The sequence below is a fragment of the Cryptomeria japonica genome, chromosome 6 (assembly GCF_030272615.1).
Source record: "Cryptomeria japonica chromosome 6, Sugi_1.0, whole genome shotgun sequence".
Taxonomy (NCBI): Eukaryota; Viridiplantae; Streptophyta; class Pinopsida; order Cupressales; family Cupressaceae; genus Cryptomeria; species Cryptomeria japonica.
Window position 1 is genome coordinate 95,773,205 of NC_081410.1, and position 16,439 is coordinate 95,789,643.

Genomic DNA, 16,439 nt, shown 5'->3' on the forward strand with positions numbered 1-16,439 from the left:
TCAAAGCTTTTGCAGAGAAACAATCTGGGAAGTTCATCAAGATTCTGCGTACAGATAATGGGGGTGAATATGTTAATAATTAGTTTGAACAATTTTGTGCTTCAGAAGGTATCAACATGCAGCACACAGTTCCATACAGTCCTTAGCAGAATGGTGTCGCAGAATGGAAGAATAGGTCCTTGAAGGAGATGGCAAATTGTATGATTCACTCCAAGTCTTTGGCACCTCAGTATTGGGCAGAGGCCATCAATTGTGCATGTTACATCCAGAATCGAGTTCCTCATAAAGCTGTGAAGGGGGTAACTCCTTTTCAAGCTTGGACCGGTCGGAAACCTACAGTTAAGCATTTCAGAGTGTTTGGTTCTCTTGCATGGGCCCACATTCCAGTACAGAAACGCAAGGCTATGGATCCGCAGAGCAAGCCTTGCATATTTGTTGGGTATCCAGATGATGTCAAAGGGTATAGACTTCTCCATCCCTCTACACATGAGTTGTTCATTGAGAGGAGTGTTCATTTTGAGGAGAGTTCTTCTATTTCTTCTCATACCACTTCTCCAACCACTATCACATTGGAGACATTGCATGATGATGACAGTTCTTCTGAGGATCTTAATCCTCCTAATCCTGTTCAGGAGTCTTCTTCCTCCACTTCAGATGGTGACAGTGATGGTGAGGATTCACATTCTTCTCATAGTTATCCTTCAAAGGTTGATGATTCTCCCCCAGACTCTCCAGCTTCAGTGCCTCTTTGGACTCGACAAACTTTTGAGTCAGCAGGAGATTGGCTTGGTTATCCATCAGATTCTAGAAGAACTAGGTCACAATTTCAGCAAGCTCCACATCTCTTCATTGCTTCAGCTTCTTATCCACAGTCTTTTCGAGAAGCTATAGGTGTTCCCGAATGGGATGTTGTAATGCAAGAAGAGTTTAATTCCTTAGAAAGGAATCACACATGGGATTTAGTTCCTCTTCCTAAGGGAAGGAAACTTGTTCGATGCAAGTGGATCTATCGAACAAAATTTGCAGCAGATGGGTCGGTTGATAAGTATAAGGCTCGCTTGGTAGCAAAAGGCTTTTCCCAAGTTCCAGGGGTTGATTACTCTGAGACTTTTGCTCCAGTTGCTAAGATGAATTCCATCCGGTTTGTCCTTGCTATTGCTGCAACCCATCGTTGGAAAGTTCATCAGATGGATGTCAAGAGTGCATTTCTTCATGGTGACCTTCAGGAGGAAATCTACATGGAGCAGTCACAAGGGTTTGTTCAAGATCCTTCACTTGTGTGTCGACTTCGAAAGTCTCTTTATGGCCTCAAACAAGCTCCTCGAGCTTGGTATGCCAAGATGGACTCGTTCCTTCTGACAGTTGGTTTTACTCGATGCCATTCTAATCCAAACGTCTATATTCTGCACCAGGATGATACTCTCACATTTCTAGTTCTCTATGTTGATGACTTGTTGATCACAGGGAGTCACTCATCCACCATCAAGGTAGTGAAAACTGCTCTACATGATAGATTTCTGATGTCAGACTTGGGTCTTCTACATTACTTCTTGGGAATTGAGATTACTCAATCTTCTTTAGGCATCTTTCTTGGACAACCCAAGTATGCACTCGATATGCTCTCTAGATTTCGCATGGCTGACTGTAAGCTTGCACCTACTCCTTTTTTGTCTGGGGTCAAACTTGAGGCTAAGTGCTCTTCACCCTTGGTTGATAGCACTTTATATCGACAAATTGTTGGGAGCCTCATCTACTTGACTCATACGAGACCTGACATTTCATATGCGGTGGGCATGGTCTCTAGATTCATGCAGGAGCCACATGAGTTGCATTGGAAAGCAGCTAAGTGAATTCTCCACTACATTCGGGGTACTCACAATTATGGAATTCAGTATGTAGCAGGGATGGATATTGACTTGGTGGGATATACGGATTCAAATTGGGCGGGTGATTCTCAGGATCGCAAATCCACTTCAGGGTATTGCTTCTCACTTGGTTCTGGTCTAGTTTGTTGGTCGAGTAAGAAGTAGTCTGCATTTCTCTTTCATCAACAGAGGCTGAGTATCGAGGGGCAGTTAATGCCACCATTGAGGCTATTTGGCTTCAGAATATTTTCACTGAGTTTGGTATTTCAGTTAGGAAGCCTACTATCATCTTTTGTGATAATCAAAGTGCTATACATATCTCAAGAAATCCAGTTCATCACCAGAGGACGAAACACATTGAGATACATATGCACTATATTCGAGAGCTCATTCAGGAAGGCATCATTGATCTTAAGTATTGTTCTACAACGGAGCAAACTGCGGACATCTTCTTGCGATCTCTGCTTGGGATACGACAGGTGTCTACTGCAGGAGGGACTTTTTAGTCCTCCTTTTTTTCTCTCCTTGTTTAAGGGGGGGGCTATTCCTCTTATGGGGGGGCTTCTTCTTTTGGGGGGGCTATCTATGTACATGGGTACCTAACATGGTTGCATTTGCCGGGACCCATATTTTTACCCACCTAAGCTACGCTTGAGGGGGGGTGTTAGTGTAGGTTTTTTATTTTCCTTATGTTAGGGGATATTTATTTTTTCCTACACATATATTATTTAAGCTTGCTTAGGTTAATAGGAGTGGTTTATATGAGGACACGTGGCGAAATACTTCAGCTACATGTGTAACTCTCCACCTCACATGGGTAGTTGAGTTACACACCCTCTTTTGGCTTGTTGTGCCACCTCTCATAACCACTATTTTGTCATTTCTTAAGTGGGTTATGGGGTAGTTGGGTTTCACACCCTCTTTTGGCCTTATGTGCCAACTTATGTGCCAACTTTTTCAACTCCTTTTTTGTCTTCATGTAAGGAGGTTATGCCACATGTTTTGGCATTTACCAAGAAGGTAAAACCTCCCACTTTTTATGGGGAATAGGAGTTAATGCACTCCTTGGATGTATATGCTTATATTTTTTTATATAATAAACACTATACTCTCACCTTCACTAGTAAAGTAGGTGAAGTGATAGCTCGGTGAGAGTCTTCTCCAAATTCTCCTCTTTGTCTCTATTTCTCTCTCATATTGAAATTATCTTCATTCAGTTATTTTGATCTTCGATCATCTGTTGTGTGAGGAGTTGCATGTGATCTATGATTGACATCAGATCTTGGCTCGATTCTCAGTTCTCACAGAATCTCACACACATGTTATATTATGTTTCTTTCCCTTGTGGCACTCACTCTTTTCTTTTTTGGACAACGGAATGTTCACTCATAATGGCTGAAGTAGATAACTCTATGTTAAATTTGAACCAGAATAAATAGATAGCAGAAAACTAAACTTAAGAACAACACAAACACAAGAAACTTATCTTGGGAAAACCCTCCACCTGAGGGTGAAAAACCCAGCCCACTCAAAAATGAATTTTATTATATCTCTGAAAAATGAATATAATTATTGATAGTTTCAAGTTACTATCAATCACAACCTACAAATCAATCATGACAAAGAAATCAAACAATACATCTCATATACGTTCTATAAGACTTCATGAAGTCTGAAAACTCTGAACACAGAAAACATATAATATTACTGTTCTTGACTTACTACGAGACAAAAATGATAAGCCAGCAATATGATCTTCAATCTACAGAAGAAGAAGAAGCTCAACGAAAATAGAAGAGCGATCTATATAATGAATCAGATAGCATGTGAAAAAGACTCCACGATGGTAGAGGAAAAGTCATCGACAGCCACATATATATCTCACTGACAGCCACCATAGCGCTCAGATATACAATGAAGAATTTCAAAAGGAAAATGAAAGCCATCGAAGTGGTACAAGATAGATAAAGGTAAAGGAAGCCACCAAGACGAAGACAAAATAATAATATAGAAGATTGCGATATAAAATAAATGAGAGATGTCAGAGAGGAAATAGATATGCTCAGGTAATACTCCGAACCAACAGAGCATCTCTCGAACATGAAAAATATATGAATACAAACACAACATCAACCTGGGAATCTAAAGTATAGAAGAAGACCAAAGATAGCATGAATCTTATATCTCTATTGCAGCTATAACTTCAACACTCTATACCAAGGATATTACATTTACAACTTTGTGTCAGGGTAATTATCACTGTCCTTTTCAACATTCTGCCACCCACACAGGATGATTAGTTGGTACATGTGTCAATCAATATTCTTCTTGTCACCAACAATGCTTTATTGGGTCTAGTATCAATGTTGTCAAGGATTTGAAAAGTTACTAGTCATAGCTAGCTCTGGTTAATTGTATGGTTCCTAGAGATGTGATGATTGGCATTCAAAACTTTTGCTACTTGTTTATCTGAGAATGATGACTTTGGTATTTGTTATGGAGACTATTAAGGACTCCTGTCCTTATTATCCATTATTAATCCAATTTTGTGTTGCTTGCATGTCTCACTAATTTGTTCTAGCTCACTGTCATGGGTATTTGACCCCTGTTATCTTTGACTAGCTGGGACTGCTCCTTGATCTTTCTTTTGTTGCAGATCTTGTGTTGGCTATATTTATCGTCGGTATCTGATATTACCTTCATCTCACGAGGCAATGATAAGACCTTAGTGTTATACTATACCAACTATGGCCAACTGTCTATACTGTCCTCCAGCTAAGACTGCAATGCCTTTATGACTCTTCAAGGGTTTTCTTCCGTATTTTCTTGTGGCTAATCTAGACAGTAATTGATTTGATAGCTCTATCACTAATCTTTGGATCAACATACCTAGCGACTGTCTTCCCACACTACTATGACCTTTATGATGAAATATTAACCTGCCAATGTATTGTTTTCATTGCCGAGATTTCTCTGTTATACTTCAGTTGTTTCTTTATGTACCACAGTGATCTTTCACTTTATGGCCTGATTTATGAGGAATGTCTTTCTCAGATCTGTGTTATGTAAGCTATCTTGAATGTTATTCACTTTCATTCTTATTGACTATAACTACATTGTAATCACTTCTCTTGAGGACTATTTTCTCACTGTATTTGATGCTCTGTGATGACTTTGAAGACTATCATTTCCATCTTTTTGTTGCTTACTTGTTTTTTGATGCCTTTGTTCCTTGGTTCTGATCTCCTTAAAAGTGTTGCAACCAAAATCTATTCTCCATCATCACACTATCTTTATCATTGTCATTTGAAACCTGCCTCTGCCCAAACAAGGCTTTGTTCTGTTTAGGTCTTGCTTCAACAGACTCTGTGTTCTTGGGATCAATCCCTTGCATGTGCTATCCCCATTGAATGTTTTGATCCTTGCTCATTAATAGCTATGGCATCCTTTCTATGCTTTGTAATAATCATTATCATCTCTTTCTTTGCATTGGAGTTTGAAATCACATCATATATTGAGTTGGTTTATAACGTGCCAAGACTGTCTTTTCTCCATTCTCTTTGGTCCATTTGGTCTGTGATTTGACAATGATATCACAGTATTTTTTATTGAGAATGCATTTTGATGAGACTGTGGCTCTCTAGACTGGTATACCTGTCGTTCTTAAGTCTGAGACTCCATCTGTTTACTGTATTTGGACTGCTAATGACCTGGTTTAGAAAGAAACCTCATTGTGTCTTTTAGGATGGTGACTATCCTTTGTGGTCTTATGAATATGGCTTTCAATCTTTCCTCATCTTATACTCACTATTCACTGTCATTGTTATGGATGACTTATCAAATTTGGGTTTTGTGCTGCTACAGGAGTATGGTCTGATCCTTTTGATTGATCTCTCTGCCCTTGATGCCATAATGCTTTTTGATAACCGGTGCATGCAAGGAGAGGCTAGTCTATTCCAATCCATTTAAGTCTTTAGACATATGGTGCTAATGATTACTTTCGTGATCTTCACATGCTTAATTCTTTGATAATGACTGTGTATGCCTTCGAAAACTGTCATTTAGATTGTATTTCTTGTGCTACGGTCTGCAACATGACTATAAGCTATGGTCTCATGGCATTGATATTGATGATGGCCTTCACTTGTATAGTTCTATGCCCTAGTGTACATTACCTTTACCTCTATGACTGTATCTAGGCTTTAAGACTCGTTAAAAACTTCCTTAGAAAGTTTGTACTCCTTTATCAACATTGCTACACTGACAATGAAATATCCTTAAAACAAAAATTAGGACTGTCTCATGACCATCATATTCACCTTTACCTTCTCTCATGAGCCTGATATGTCTTTGACCTTTACTTCTCTCATGAGCCTGATTTGTCTTTGAACATATCGCTGCTCTGTGCTTTCTACAGGTCTCAAGACATTAATGCTTTTAGGCACTTTCTCAAAGAGGCCTAAGGCTTAATCTAAGCCTATTTTTGTCCTGAAAACCAAAAATAGGTAACAGTTATATGTATTAATTTGTGCTCAAAATGTAAAAATAACTGAAATTAGATGCTTATCTAGCATACATCTTGACATTCAAAAGTATTGTTCTTCATGGTTTCTCAAATCTGTGTGTCACAGGGCCTATGATGATTAAATATACCATTGCTTTGTAGAATTTGGGACATATAAAGAACTTCTTCGCTCCCAGGTACATAATGTAGCTTTTACTATACAAGAATTAGTACTAGTGTACTTGTATTGAACATGTGGAAATAAGAAGAAAGGCTGAAATATTTTTATTTTTACTTGGACAAATAATATTCTTCCCGTTGTAAACATTCTGTTTACTTTTAATAAAATCACTCAACATATTTTCTAGATGTAGGAATGACTTATATATGTTTTTTTTAGGTAGAGAAAATTTTGAATGAACGGTTGATACACTTTGTGAATATTGACTTACATGATGTGAAGGTATTGTTGATTTAACTGAATAATTTCTATATAGATCAGTGTCCATTGTAACTTAACATATGGCTTGAGAATTTTCGCTAAATCTTTTTCCAATTTATATAATAAAATATATTCGTGGACAAGATCCATGATATGTTCTATAGTGCTTTAGAGCTGATACATACTGATAGTGAACATGTGGTGTGGTTGAACAATTATGTGAAGCTAGAAATTAGTTAATAGAGGACCTGAATTTAGTGAACCGAAAGTTTTGTAGCTTGTTTTAAAAAACTTAAAAGATTGCAAGAAAGAGTTATAGAAAACCACTCACCTGAAAATGAATTGACCTAAAGCACCATTTCTTAACCAAGAAAATTTGCTTTCACAGTTATATTTTAATTTGGGTTCATGTACATATCATTTACTATTCCTCAAGCCTTAGCTATGAACTATTTGTTTTTGTATGATTACCAGTGACCTTCTGAATGCAGATTGAATACAGAAACAGACAACAAATTAAATCTTTTACTTGTCTGTTTGGATTCCCTCTTTCCCATGTACACAGAAAAAAAATCATTACATACACATCATGGCAACTAAAATACAACATTGATGACATTTAATATTATATTAAACTTGACTTATAATTCTCTAAATCAATATAAATATTCAAGCACTTTCCCTTGATCATTTTATTCTTCATCATACACAGTATGCCTCTAAACCTCTTAACCTTTTTTTGTTCAAGGCATTGATGGAAATATCTGTAATCTGGAATTTGATCTGTAACAAATGAACTTTAAAATTATAATCTTGATAAGCTTTCTATTGTTTTGAAAATGTGATTTAGTGTTCTCTCCACTTGTATGAAATATTGGATATTTGTTAACATGAATTGTTCTTTGATTATCATAATACAATATTGTTTCTAAATCCTAATTCTTAAGCTCTTCTATTTCAACTTTAATCCTAATTTTTCAGGCTCTCCTCTCAGAGTCTCAACCATATTGGTTAAACATGCTGCTTCAAAAGTTGAATACTTCTCTAGTCAATGACAATTATATAAACGATTTGTTTTTATGTTCCAGATATATTGGAAAGTATCAATGAGTATATCGATGATGCTGAAATGATGGATAAAATGACTACCAAGAGCTGATGTGAATTGAAACACTGACCTGTATGATTTTGATTTGTTTGCAATTATTTTTCAGGCTTTCTTTATTGAATAATATGCTATAAATTACTTCCAAGATTGGAAAGAGTTGTTTTTAGAATCTATTCTAAGCGTTTGATTAAATTTAGTTAGAAAGAGGGTAGTTTGAATTTGTGGATTGATGACTTACACCTGTTTTGCATTGAACAGGTTCATGCTGAGGATTAGAATCAGACCATGTAGGTGCCAACTCACAAACATAAATGTATCGTTCAAAATTTCGATACATTCTCTTTGTGTTGCTAGAGCTAGATAGATATTGTAAGGTTTTATTTAAGAAACACACTCGTTTTATTTTCAAGGCAACAAAATGTTGTTCAATACAAAAACACAAAATGACTGGCAATGGTCACGTTCTCAACCATTATTTAGACTTAAAACTCACTGCTAAACCAAAGGGTGTTTTGAGACCCAAGATTCTGAAGGATAAAATTAAAACCAAAGGGTGTTTTGAGATCCAAGATTTTGAAGGATAAAATTATTTTTAAAGGGCGGTAGCTCAATGGAAGAGTACCTGCTTTACAAGCAGGAGGATGGTGGTTCAATTCCATCGTGCCCTAACATATGTGTAAATGTGCACCAATAATGTTTTTGATTAAAGTAAACAGGGATTTGAAAAGGCCAGACCCTTGTATAGAAATGAGGTTGAAACCGAGAGCTATTTATCCAGAAACAACATGGACAACAATGTGACAGTCCTTTATTTTAAAGGTTGGTGTGCTTTGGTTGGCTTGTAGTATGCTTATTTATTGCAGGGACTGTAGCCATGGTAAGTTGCCTTGTTTTTCACTTTTCAGAATTGAGAATGGTTGATCTTATTTCGTAGTATTTCTTTCTTGAGAAATTTGCTGTTAAAAATTAATGAGAATTTAGCAATCTAGCAGCTAGTTGGCTTGGATTTATCATTTTATGTCATCTAATGATTAGAATGTCCTTAAAATCCAAGCAAACAATACTGATTTTGACCTCTGCCTGTCAGTCAACAATTACCTTGATCACAAGTGTAGTATATTTCCCTTCCATATTACCATGCCTGTGTTTATGCCTTAAGATTACTAATTCTTTGAGGTTGAACTCTCAACAGGCCTTACATTTGCATACACTGAAAGTGCCAGTTTTCCATTGCTTCATATTCTCACGGGACACTTTACTATCAATGGCTTTAATTTTTCCAGCTAAGAAGATGTGATCTGTTTCAAAATCCCTGGCATGCTGTTTTCATCAAAGACTAGAAGCATTTTGACAATTATTGAAGAAATTTTAATTTGATTTTTGTGTTGACAGGGCATAGGCCTTAAGAATATAAGCAAGGGAGAATAAATCTATGATTCTTTGATAGCGATAGACTAGGCTAGTCCTGAGACCATAGATAGCATATACCAATCCCTTATAAGAGAAAGTAGCTAGATGTGAGAGGGAATATGTATGCATATCTTGAGATTGGTCAATTGAGCAAGAAGAATATTATTTTGAAGAGGTTGAATTTCTATGATATGTGCAATCCCAGCATCCATTCTTTGGTACACTATTAAACTCTAGAGGTTAACAACAGAGAGAAACCAGTTATAATTTCTCGTCATTAGAAATATTATGTCCTATATGATATAATAACTTTAATAGATGATTGAAGTACAATTTTTTGCTTTGTTAGTCTATGGAGAAATGCCATTCTAATGTTGTATTTTTCATCATCTTGTATACCAAATGTGTGGTGGCTGGAAGAGGTATCAGGGATATAGATACATATAAATAACGAATACCTCAAGTTGAGACAATTTTTTATTGTTCAAGTGTTATTTACATGTATCTATATCCCTGATACCTCTTCCAGCCACCACACATTTCAGGGCACCACTACATTCCACTTTATATAGTTTTCCACTTTTCAGGGCACTGCTACATTTGGGTTTACAACAAAACCTTAAAATCTATCACTGATCCTCTAGCGGGTGGGTGGGAAGCTAATGTTGGTGGGGATTCTAGTTAGATAGTGAAGAAAAATGAATCCGAGCACTATGCAGAACTAGGAGTAGATCCCAGCAAGCTGGAAGGAGGCCTTGATGTCTCGAGAGATATAGTGAGCGAAGCTACAGTAAGGTTGGTTAGTCTTTGTTATGTACTATATCTTTGTAGTTTGGAAAAGAATGCTCAACTTGTAGTAACGACTATCTAAAGATTGTATTTTCTCTTTTTAAGTAATAAGAATATTAATACTTTTGTTTGAAAGATATTTTTAAATATATTGTTAAGATTTTGTCATGTTTGTTGAATGTGATTCTGTTATTCTGTGATATTCATATTTTCTCTTAGTTCTTTTTGAATGTGTATGCAATGGTATTTTTAATCACTAGTTATGCCTTTGTTATGATTCATGATGGGCTTTGTACTTTAACAGTTCTTGCATTCTATTGATGATCTCTAGCTCTCTATTTCTATCTTCTTGGCTTAGGGTAATCCTTCATGCTATGTTTATCACCATTAGGACTATCACACAACTTAAGGTTGCTATGAGATATAAATGGATGTTTTAAGCTCATGGCTGCTCTGTCTTGTCACTTAGTCATTATTCACTGGTTTTTCCTTTTTTGAGCCCTTTTGACAGTCATAAACTTCTGACAATTCTAATGTTTATTTTTTTTAATACATTTTTATTGAAAACTACACAAAAAAATTTAAAATAAATTGTTTATTTTTTTAATATTGTCTCTAGAGAGAGAATAATTGAGATCTAAAGACATATCGTCTCTCGAGAGACAATATGATTTTAATCCCAACTATTGTCTCTCTATTGTCTCTAGAGAGACAATATGTCTTTAAATCCCAAATTGTCTCTACAAAGACAAAAAAAATTATGTTTTCTATCGTCTTTATAGAGACAATTTTAAAGACAATAATTTAAGACACTCGGTTAAAGACATTTTTTAAGACAATACCAAACTTTTTTTTTTGTCTCAAATTGAGACAATTTCCTCAAAAATTGTCTTAAAAATTGTCTTAAAACACCCCTCTATGTAGTAGTGTTAACACTGTACCACAAATACTGCTCTATGTTTATTTATGAAAACATTATTATCAATATATGAGTCCTATATAAGGAAGGTACAAATACTGCACCACAGATACTGCTCTGTGTCTATCACTGGGAAACATCCACCTTTGCTGGCTGCCTCATTCTGGACAGTCAACCAGCCCAGTCGCTACTTTCTGAAATGTTGTCATCACTATAATCCACTTGGTTTTTGGGAAGCTTAACCTACCGACCCAAAGGTGAGTAAAGACAAATATCTGACATCATTGAGGAGCAGATCTGTTTGCTGTCATCTAATACTCAGCTAAACATCAAATCACATCTGCAGGGCAAAACCCCAATCTATCTGCCTGATTGTAGGAGTTGCACAGGCAGCCACGCATTCCTGGACCACAAGCATTCATCGCTCGGTCATTATGAGATGCAGTAGGTCCCATTCATCCTTTTGGGCAGGTCCAGCTGAATGATCTAAGTGTGAGCTTCCCACCTGAAGCACCACCTGAGGCGCAACACATAAGCCAGTCATTAACTGGCAGATCCACAAGGATATCTCCCAGGTGCAGATCCTGTTTACATTTGGGATTGTCCATTTATTACAAACAGTCAAGTAACTATCATATGATAAATTTTTATCGGAAGTTTATTGGTTGATGTTATGGTGATGGAGGTGAGTATGCTGTAATTATTCTTTCTTTTTGTTTGCCAATATACTATTCACCTGAAGAGTTTATAACTGTGCTCAGTAATTTGGAAGTAAACAGCAGTCAAGTCTGTTATTCATACTCAGAAAATACCCAGAAAATCCAAATAAATCAAACTTTCAATCAAAGATATGTCACCCATTTAGTTTAACTAACAATTAATCCACATATTTTATAGTACAACCAATGCAAGTATTGCTGCATGAATTCATGCTGCAACAATGTTAAACATCACTCCATTATCCAAAGGCAAACGGAATTGCATATCTTTCAGAATTTTTTTGGAAATTAAATTAACAAAATTATATGATGTTGGGTAGACATATTGTAAGGAAAGAGCTATAAGTATTGTGGGCATAGATGACTACTTGCAATTGATTCCTACTTGCAATTGATTCACAAGCTAAATGCCGTTTTTATTGTGTTAGTGTTTTAATTTGCTCCTCTTAGTGCAACACAACACAGAATAGTGTGTGAGGATAAATTTCTATTCAAATTGAATTGGATGCAGCTACAAAATGTATCAAATGAGTTTGGCAGGTGTCTGTGGGTGCTGCTCCTCATGGGGTGTAGGGGCAGTGCCTATACTATGTTCACTGTCATGATACAGGACGGAGTTTAGGGGCAGAGTTCCCACCATCAAGCCCAAATGGAGACCTTCGAAACCACAATGACCTTCATGGTGCACACCATTTTCATAATTTTTGAAAAGGCAAAAGAAAAATGATTAAAAACCCCCAAAACTGGCACTTTTGGAGTGTTTAACCTGTGTTTTTGATGCGTGGTGCTAGTCAAGGGCTTAGGTGTGCTGAGTACCCAGTGAGTACTTCCCAGAAAACTGACCAAAAATTGTCAAAAACTTGCCATAAATCTCTGTGATTTAATTCTCTGGAGAAACTCTGAGAATTTGCAAATACTTGGCAACTTGCCGAGTCTGCTATCTATGGTTGGTTACTGTCTTCAAAGAATGTATCATAATTGTTAATAATTTGTATCCACTATTACAAACCCATATGGAAATGGGCATATTGTAATTATATCAGATGTCATTGTTGCTTTTGCTTAATTGATTAGGCTTGTGCTTGTACTCCTACTGTCTGACAAAAAGTTGACTAGGCCAAAAATAGTTGCTTTGGTTGTTTTTTTTTCTCTGGTAGCCTTGCTCATGAAGATTGAAACTAGCGCTTTGGTTAACTTTGTATGTTTATATAAATGCTTTTTGATATATGTTCTGGATTTATGCATCCTACTAGTGTGTAAACTGAAGGTTGAGCAAATGTTATGCAAATAATCTCTATGGTACTTTCAACTATCCTTCACTCACTTACTCATTTTTATTAGATATCAAATCGCAAATATCTAAGTTTTTGTTTATTTTTATGTGTTTACTGGATTGGTTATCTTGTATTGTTCATGCAATGCTAGCATGGATTAAGTACAGTACTTAAGATTCCAGGAGCCAGATGCTTTGCTTACTTCCGGGAAATCCATAGATTGCTCACATAACTCACATAGAAAATTGAAGAACACATGCTCTTGCATGCATGTCATAACATTTTGAAAAATTTCATTTAATTATATATTTCGCAGGCCTTATGGAATGTAATAGTATGTTACTGAGATAATCTCAAAACTTAGAGGCTTATTTATGGAGCGATCTTGATCAGTTTTGTCCTCAATGATTGACTTGGTATTATGCTCTTTACAGGATGGAGACCTTAAAAATGATGAGGCAGGCAGAGAAAAGAAAGAGGTTGGTAAGGCTCGTCTTTATTTGTTAAAACTGAAATCTGAAGATGAGGCAAAGAAGCTTGAGGAAGCTATTATTAAGAATGCACCAGCTGCAGAATAACATTCCTAAAATATAATTTATCATGTCATATTAAGCATCCCTGACTGATGCCAGATCAATTATTTCTGTGTACTATATTCTGCTTTGACCATCATCCTGTTTTATGTAACAAAACCATGAAAAATGAATTGTTGCCTAACGAATGGAAAATCGTTTTTCATGACCTGTCTCTCTTTTCCAACGTAGTGTATCATTTCAAAATGTGTTTGAGAATCACTATGCATGCTGTTTTAATTCCTTTTCTAAACTAATTTATTCACTGAAACATTTTATAACATTAAATTACTAACATTTTATCCTATGGAGGTTTTTGCACATAATTTGTAATTTTTTTGGGCTGCAGTTAAATGCTGTTGCTATTAGGCTTACAACAAAGTTTAATTCACACATTCTTTGTAAAATGTCGTTTCTGATATTTTAAGAATTGATCACACATTGTTGAAATGGAAATAATTGTATGTTTAAATATGTATATCTATTATCAAATAATTTTAAGAAACAAAACCATTTCATGTTAGCAAGGTTTCTTAATTCAGATGAACTACAGAAATAAACCATTGGGGGCTTTCAGAGCAGAAGGTCCACTGTGGCTAATAAGGGGGCAATCTACTAACAAAAACAGAGAAATGCCTCATATAATTTTTTTTTGTAATTTGGCGGAATATTTATGAGGGAGATTTGTATAATTATAATCTATTTGTATAATAGAAAGGAGTTCTGATATTTATTATGATCATTCAGTGGACTTTATGAATTCAACTTCTTGTCTTCTAATACACGCTTTCATGACAACATTGGTGAATAAAGCATATACATAATATACTTTATGTCACAATACATGCCACTCATTGTTTGTTCTGAAGTAATTCTGATGTTGGTTCGCTGGAGCAATTTCTAAAAATTATACAGAGATTTGAGAATACACTTAATCGAATTTGTTAAACATGATTTTGTTGGCCTTTGTAGTTTTGATCATGATGGTGTACGTGGTGCACATTCATTCTTTATGACAAACTGTTGCTTATAATTTTTTTTAAATGGTTACATAAATCTGCCAGCCTGACTTTTATATTCACCATTGGTGACTGAGATTGCTTGACGCCATTTAGGAAAGATGGATTGATTTGTTAGTGCACACCTTGAACTTAGTGAGATCAAATGGAGTACATTGAATCAGCTAACAAGAGAGAAAGACAACGAACCTTCTATATTCCAATCCCTTAATGAAACAACAACGTTTACAGACCAAGTGACATCAAAAAAGGAAAAGAAGTTATGCAAAAGCTGTAGGTAGAAAGGCCGCTTATTTTCTAAAGTACTTTTTTCCATGGATTCACTATATACTACGAACTCATTGTCCATAATGAACACTGATTTGTAATGCAGAGCCATTGCTCTACAGTCAAATCAACTTAGGTTGACACTATGAATCATTAGTACAACCTTTGTTGTGGAATTCACAAGCCAGTTATGTTCCATGGACACAAGACGTAATTGGGCCACCTTGGAAGCTAGCTGGGAGTCATCGCTAACACCTAGATGCAATGACATCATGAACTGGATAAAGAATTGATTTGTTCAATCAATTTGACTGGAACTTAAATGGCCAAAGCAACTGAACTTTTTTTTAGTTAGCCAGGAGAATTGATTTGTTCAATCTATTGCAAACCTTAATTTCTAACTTATGTTTACTTTTGGCAAGGCCGTCATTTATTTGCAATGGCCACTAATTATTTTTCAGGCCCCGCTTGAAATGATGAGTCGATAGCCAAGAAACCAAATTATTGAAACATTACTTTACTGCGTGCAAGTGGAATAAATTAAAATTAAAATTGACGTGATTTAAACTTCGACGGTCTCAACGAAAGACGAAGATGTTTCTGTCAATTCTAAACCAACTGTCCCTCCCATTTTTCGTGCTGACCATTTACCAGCGTAGACTTTGTCCCACAAGTGGCCGACAAAAACAACTTCACAGGCACAATCCTACAAGTGGCCGACAAAAACAACTTCACAGGCACAATCCTGTCCTTCCTAGAAAACCTATTCTTTTGAATCTATTTGAAGTTCTAAAAAAACAAATTTCATGGTAGGGGAAAGGACTCAGTAGTTGTGCACCCTAACTTCGCGCTTCTCAAAATCCTACTTGGAAATTTCAAATCACTCTGATTTTTTTTATAGCAGCTTACTTGGCAAGTCCCCTGCCTATAACTAAGGTTTTAGGGCCACATCATCAAATATGATGCCACATTAGCATGCTTTTTGCCAAGGTGTCCAAAACAGCCCCCCCAAAAAGTGAGACCAATAGGCGTGCAAAAGAGACCCCAATATCTGTGCAGCTGACATGGCATCACTTGATTGGTTACTTTTTATAATATTAGTACATTTCTTAACAACTATTGGTACATTTCCTAGCAACTGTTGGTACATTTCCTAACAAAATTTGATATTTTTTGTTTCAAACAATAGGTTTTATTTGTTCAATTTTTGGAACAAAAGGTATCAACAACCCTCACAACAATTGGTACATGCTCAACTACTGGGTCCTTTCCCCTAGTATTTCTATTGAAGTGGGTATGCTTATTCAACTCAAAATACTTTATCTTTAGGATACAACTTAACAGACATAATCCCACCCTCCCTAGAAAACCCATCCTCTTTAACCGAGCTGATTGCAGTTGCTAGACAATAGACTCTATGGTAGCATTCCTATTCAATTGGGTATGCTTACTCAACTTAGAGTACTTTATCTTCATCAGGAAATCTTGACAAGAACAATCCCACCCTCCTTAGGAAACCTTTCTTCACTAACTAATTTGTGATTGTGAGAC

General features: G+C 36.0%; 1 non-coding gene across 1 annotated transcript; it reads left to right on the plus strand.

The window, feature by feature from the left end:
- The first annotated feature begins 8,515 nt into the window (after window positions 1–8,515).
- Window positions 8,516–8,587, plus strand: TRNAV-UAC (transfer RNA valine (anticodon UAC)). The gene has a single exon. It is a non-coding gene; the product is annotated as a tRNA-Val (tRNA).
- The last annotated feature ends 7,852 nt before the right edge of the window (window positions 8,588–16,439 follow it).